General features: G+C 43.5%; 1 pseudogene; it reads left to right on the forward strand.

Moving 5' to 3' along the window:
• The first annotated feature begins 3,132 nt into the window (after nt 1-3,132).
• LOC137177461 (uncharacterized) lies at nt 3,133-6,800 on the forward strand (annotated as a pseudogene).
• Nucleotides 6,801-7,330: the final 530 nt, after the last annotated feature.

Consider the following 7,330-nt stretch of genomic DNA (forward strand, 5'->3'; position numbering starts at 1 on the left):
TCACTTCTTACCAGGGTACATCACCATGGTAACATACACTGAATAGCTAACCTGCTCCGGAGCAGGTTAACATCAGAGGATCAGATCACAATCTGTCAACACCCCGATCGCTCCCCTTTGCTGTTAGGCTCACTTTGAAGTGCAAAAGCAGCCCTAACTTGTTTGACACCCTGTCAGAAGCCCTCTGCTGGATCCTGTCTAACAACCATAACATTCCATTACTTGTCCATCCTTTGGATGACTTCCTCACTATTTCCCCTCCCTCATCACCAACCGCTTCCTAAGCGGGTCACTTTTCTCTGACTTCGGGGTTCCACTATCTGCAGAGAAAACAGAGAGCTCCTCCACATCTCTTGAGGTCTTTGGAATCACTCTTGACCCCAATCTATTTCAGGCTTCACTCCTAGTCGAAAAGCTCAACCAAATCAGCTGTCTGATCTCAAATTTTCTGGAAAAAAATTCATTCATCATTCCTGCAGGATCCTGACATGGACCAAAGTCCTGAGTTTACAATAAAGTGACAAATAAAAAAGAGCAATGTATATTTTTATGGATCAGTAGAAACATATTATTGTTCCAGGCTTTCTATTTCCACTCTGGTTTTAAAACAGAGCTTCTAACAAATGGAGAGATTGTTTATGACACTAATTGAAGCTTATCTAACAAAGTTTCAGGAGCAGGACCACACCTCAACTGCAGCACTTCCACCATTCCTATAAATACCAACCTAACCCTCTCCTCCTCTTTTGCTCTCATATTCTGCACCTGAACCAAGAGCATTCAACATCGCCTTGAGCATACTCAAACAATGGAGCTACTACCTATCATACGAAGCTACATCATCCATATACTCACCTCATCTCGAGCATGGATTTCATCTCACTATCCCCATCGGATGATGATCTTTTCGGACGAAATCAGGACCAAGTCCAAAGTTTCCACCAGCCCATGCCAACAGATAGAAAGAAACATATCATTATTGATATTTCACGACCACACAGCAGTAACATTCCCAGCATTAATAGCTTGATTTCAGCAGCAGCAAAGACTTTCTCCCTTCACTACACCACCATCAACTATGCCATTGCCCTCATCAAACTCGCTGGCAAAGGGTCTTGGCTCTCAAAAGCTGACATTATCAGCGCTTTCAAAGTTCCTTCTTCGGCGTCTGCTGGTGATGTGCATATTACTTTGCTGTTAGGCTCACTTTCAAGTGCAAAAGCAGCCCTAAATTCTTCGACACCCTGTCAGAGGCCCTCTGCTGGATCCTGTCTAACAACCATAACATTCCATTGCTCGTCCATCCTTTGGATGACTTCCTCACTATTTCCCCTCTCTCATCACCACCCGCTTCCTAAGCGGGTCACTTTTCTCTGACTTCGGGGTTCCACTGTCTGCAGAGAAAACAGAGAGCCCTTCCACATCTCTTGAGGTCCTTGGAATCACTCTAGACTTTAGTCTATATACAGGAAGTGATAGCATGTGATTCTTGCTATGTCTGTGATCCATATAATGTTCTAGTAAAAAGTCAAGCAATCTACTTTTTGGTGTCCTGCGTCCTCCTTGACTTTTCCGGGGTCACAATGTTATATTGGAAATGAGGATAATCTGTGTTTAAGTGATAAAGTGTTTCTGTGTTTTTTGCCCTGCTCTCTGGCCATTGTGGAAGGGATTGATTGCTTGATTGGATGATTGGACTCCAGGTGAACAAAGGCCTTGGGGGAAGGGAGGAAGACACATGCAGGTGAGATGGCAACAATAGGATCCCTGCCACCATTTGATTCAAAGGTGCAAGTTTGGGAGGAATACTGTGAAATAATGGAGCATTTTCTTTACTGCAAATGTTATCACTAAAGAAGATATAAAGAAGTCCATTTTGCTCAGTGTGGTGGGAGCACAAACTTACAGTTTGATGAGAAACCTCCTAAGTCCTGCAAAACCTGGAGAGAAGACTTTTGCACAATTGGTAACTTTATTAAAGAACCATTTTAACCCCAAACCAAGTGAAATTGTCCAGAGATTTAAATTTAATTAATGCGTGAGAAGACCCACTGAATCTGTGGCTGAATATGTGGCTGAGTTGAGGAAACTGGCACAAGATTGTAATTATGGAGCGACACTTTCACAAATGTTACAGGACAGACTGGTATGTGGAATAAATGATGACCGCATCCAGAGAAAATTATTGTCAGAGACCAATCTCACATTTGAAAGTGCCCTGTCTCTAGCACAAGCAATGGAGTCTGCCAACAAAAATGTGCAGGATTTGCAGGCTAAAGCAGGAGCCATGTCCTGTAATGCAGTGAGGGCTGGTGGATCAGAGAGCATGGGGCAGAAGAGAGAGAGCCAGAGGAGAGCAGAAAAAGATAAAGATTGTTATTGCTGCAAGGGTAAACATGCACCTGAGGACTGTCGGTTCAAAAAGGAAAAATGTCATGCATGTGGAATGACTGGACACATAGCTTGAGTGTGTCCCAATAAGAAAAAGTTAAATGCTGAAAGGAGAACTGACAGAAGACCCAGAGAAAGTGGAAGACGCTTCACACAGGAGAGAAAAGTGCATCATTGTTCTCCCAGAGTGGCAGATCGGAGTGATGAAGAGGAACAGCCATTCCCATTATACAGTGTCTTGGGCGAGGATGAAGAGGAGGCGGTGCCACCCTACAAGGTATGCATGACCTAAATGGTGAACCAATGACATTTGAAGTGGATACAGGATGTGGACTCACCATAATGAATATGAAAACATTCAAAGAAAAAGTGAAAAATGCCCCTCCATTGAAGAAAACCCGCCTGAAGTTGAAAACATATACAAAGCAAAAGCTAAAGGTGCTGGGGAAAACGTATGTGAAAGTGAACTACAAACAGCAAGAAAAGATATTGCCCATCATAGTAGTTAAAGGCACAGGTCCAAACTTATTGGGAAGATGGTGGCTGAAGCATGTTAAACTGGACTGGGCTGAAATAAAGCACCTGGCACACCACCCACAGTCCTTGAACCTGGAGCAAGTGCACACTGCAAACCACTCACAGCCCCTGACCCTGAAGCAAGTGCTAAAAAGCATGAAGGAGTGTTTAAAGAGGAGCTGGGATCTTTAAAAGGTTTCCGCTTCAGCAATATTCCAGAGAACCATGGAGGGGGTTCTCCAGGGAATTCCCCACGTTGCGGTGTATCTGGATGATATCCTGGTTACCAGGGCAACCAGAGAAAGGCACCTCAGGACCCTGGATGAGGTGTTGACCCGGTTAGAAGATGCTGGTCTCAGATTAAAGAGAAGCAAATGCACGTTGCTGGCTGATGAAGTTCAGTATTTGGGACATAAAGTGGATGCTAACAGAGTTCACACTGTGGAAGCCAAGGTAAAGCTGTTGTTGATGCTCCCACCCCAACTTCAGTGACAGAGCTCAAGGCCTACCTGGGCTTGTTGAATTATTATAACCGCTTCCTTCCCAATCTCTCCACTTTGCTGGCCCCTTTGCATCATCTACTGAGGAAAGATGTGGTTTGGAGCTGGGGGGAACATCAAGAGGAATCCTTCAGGAGGTCCAAAGACTTATTGAAGTCAGCTGATGTCTTGGTGCATTATTCTGGAGAGAGGGCTTTACTATTAGCCTGCGATGCCCCGCCACATGGCGTGGGGGCAGTGTTGTCCCACAGAATGGAAGATGGAACAGAAAAACCCATTGGTTTTGTATCTCGCACCTTGGCACCAGCGGAGAAGAAATACTCACAGCTGGATAAAGAAGGTTTGGCTGTGATCTTTGGAATTAAAAGGTTCCACAAATACCTCTGTGGCCGAAACTTTACAATTGTAACTGATCACATACCCCTGATCTCCCTGTTCAATGAAACTAAACCTGTTCCTCAGATGTCTCCACGTGTTCAGCGTTGGTCTGTATGGCTCAGAGCTTATGAGTATCAGATTGTATACAGGCCTGAAAGGCAGCATATAAATGCAGATGCCCTCAGTAGGCTTCCCCTGCCAGAAACATTTCCTGCTGAGGAAGAGGAGGCCCTGGTGCTAATGCTGGATGGAATGGATGATGCACCAGTGACCACAGAACAAGTAAGACACTGGACAGCTAAAGATGTGACATTGTCATGTGTGCATGAGTATGTGCTAAAATGATTGCCTTCTACAGTGGAGCCTGAACTCATGCCTTACTTCACCCGACGCTTGGAGCTCAGTGTGAGAGATGGATGTGTTCTGTGGGGAGCTTGTGTTATTATTCCTCAGAAAGGACAGAAAACGCTGTTAAAGTTGCTGCATCTGTCCCACCCACGGATGTCTAGGATGAAAGGACTGGCCCGGTCATATGTCTGGTGGCTACAGATGGATCAAGATGTTGAGAGGGAAGTAAACCAGTGTGATGCATGTCAACAGAATAGCATGTCTCCCTCTACAGCACCCTTACATCCCTGGGAATGGCCAGAGAAGCCCTGGACTCAACTCCATGTGGATTATGCAGGTCCATTTTTGGGCAAGCTGTTTCTGGTGATGGTTGATTCCCATTCTAAATGTATGGATGTATATCCGATGACTACAGCAACCTCTCATGGAACCTCAGACAAAGTTTCAGTGTCCATGGATTGCCACAGATGTTGGTGAGTGATAATGCTACCTGTTTTACAAGTGCTGAGTTTGCTGATTTCATGTCTAAAAATGGGATAAAGCATGTCACTTCAGCCCCTTTCAATTCTTCATCAAACAGATTGGCTGAGAGAGCAGTTTTTAGGAAGGGATGAAGAGGATGCAAGGAGGAAATGAGAGCTTGGAAGTAAAAGTGTCCAGATTCCTTTTTAGATACAGAATCACTCCACACTCAACTACAGGCTTGTCCCCAGCTCAAATGCTGGTGTCATGGAGGCCCAAGTCTGCCTTTGATCTGTTACTCCCAGACATGAAGTCTAAAGTGGAAAAGAAACAGTGGAAACAAAAGGTTAATCATGACACACACACCAAGCTCAGAAGTTTTTCACCTGGGAATCCAGTATTTACAAAAAAATATGGATATGGTCCCAAGTGGATTCCTGTCATGTACGACTGTACAGGTCCCCTGGTCCCCTGTCCCCTGTCATGTACAGTCCTCATCGGAAATGGACAGGTCGTGAGGAGACATACTGACCAAATCAGGAAGCGAGAGCTAAGTGATGCTCCTGATATAGATCCCAGTACACCTCAGGCTGTGAGCATCCCATCTCCTGTGATGCCAGAACAAGTGCAGTCCCCTGAGGTCCGGAATCCTGACTCTCCAACCCATGTGGAAGACTCTGAGAGTGACCCACCTATGCTGGGGAGTGAGTCCCCACATGTATTGCAGGAACAGTTAACACCACCCTTAAGGCGCTCTACTAGAGAGAGGCGCCCTCCTGATTATTATAGGCCTTAATTAAACAGTGAAAAGAAAAAGAATATTTATCAGCTCTGCAGAGAATACCACTGTTGATTAAATTTAGTTGCTAAAAATTATTCTAAGTAGTTAGATACAAATTTACATGTCCTGCATTTTAAGTTCTTAAAGTTTAAAACACACCAAAAATGTAAGTTACAATTTGAGAGTTAAATTGAAGTGAGTTCAACTTTGTTGTCTTATTTTCTCTTGCAGTGAGTGTTGTCTGCAAACCTGAGAAGGGAGGGATGTAGTATCCTGAGACTTCTGGTGTTATCTAGAGGGAACTCTAGGCTCCAGGTGTGGGTTACCTGACAGGAAGTCCTGGCAGGAAGTCTATATACAGGAAGTGATGGCATGTGATTCTTGCTATGTCTGTGATCCATACAATGTGCTCGTAAAAAGTCAAGCAATCTACTTTTTGGTGTCTGCGTCCTCCTTGACTTTTCCGGGGTCACAATGTTATACTCTGACTCCAGTTTTCTCTGACTTTGGGTTTCCACTGTCTGCAGAGAAAACAGAGGGCCTCTCCACATCTCTTGAGATCCTTGGAATCACTCTTGACCCCAATCTGTTTCAGGCTTCACTCCCAGTCAAAAAGCTCAACTGGATCAGCCTTCTGATCTCAGATTTTCTCCGTGGTCCATTCTGTACCAAATGCCAACTTTTCTCCCTCCTAGGCCACTTCAACTTCACTCTATGCATCATTCCCTTAGGGTGAGCCTTTATCTCTCACTTGCTATCCATCACTTCTTCCATCCCATCACTCTTGACTTCCATCTCTTTGAACAGTTTGAACATTATCTGTTAACTATTAACTTTTTCACCAACTGGAATGGGATCACCTTCTTTAATGATGATCAACTGACTGACCTACATGACATCCATCTATACACCGATACTGCTCCTTCTTCCATTTGAGGGTTTCTACAACAGAAGATGGTTCGCAGCAGAATGGCCCCCAGAGCTTGCAAATGAATGCCAGGTTGCTTCCTCCACTCTCTTTAAAATCTACCCCATAATATCTGCCGCTATTCTGTGGGGCCACTCATGGTCCTGCAAGTCCATCCTCATACAGTCAGACAACTTCACAGTTGTAGACATAAACAATAAAAGACACTTCAGCTCCCCATCCATCACGCCGTTTATGTGCTGCCATAATCTGGCACTCTGTTAGACACCAATATATTCTCCGTGCAGCTCATGTTCCCAGTCACTACAACACCATTGCTGAGTCTCTTTCTCATTTTTTGTCTGGAGTTTACTGTTAATTGGCTCCCATGATTATAAATGCAACATTTGGATCAGATAGACCTCATCAGTCATTAACTACTTTTCCACTCTTTGCTTCAGTAGCAGAAACAGTCTGGCATTACTTTTAAGTTTTTTATGTGACATATTCAGAATGGTTTCTTTGTCTAAATAGCAACTAAATAGTAAAAATACTCACTCTATGGTTAAGTCATATATAATAATACCTACCTGTATTTAAAGTCTTAGTCTACTTTTAATATGTTGAAATTATTTCTAGTGGCTATCTTTTACATTTCATTTAATAGAATATGGCTTTTCGCTGTCCCTAAAACAGAATTTTTCTGCAGGTAAGCTACTTGGTATCAATGTTTCATCTAATATCATATGAAGTACTTCATTCACGATTCTGATGATGTAATTAACAATGAACATGAACATGCTTGTAACTGGATAGGAAAACCCAGAGTTGACTGAGCAGCTTCATGATACTGGCTTTCTGGGCAGACAATGTTAGGCTCAATGAAGCCACCTAACAAAAACATATCTTGGGTATGTTGAACTTGCTTTGTAGTATGTTGTTGTGTTTTCAGTTTTATTGTTGTGTTTTCAGTTTTGCTGTTGTGTCCTCGGTTTTTTTAATGAGTCTCCTGAAATGTTGTGTTTTAGGCTTTGTTGTTCTATTTTC

This window comes from Thunnus thynnus, chromosome 24 (assembly GCF_963924715.1).
Source record: "Thunnus thynnus chromosome 24, fThuThy2.1, whole genome shotgun sequence".
In the NCBI taxonomy this organism is placed as follows: Eukaryota; Metazoa; Chordata; class Actinopteri; order Scombriformes; family Scombridae; genus Thunnus; species Thunnus thynnus.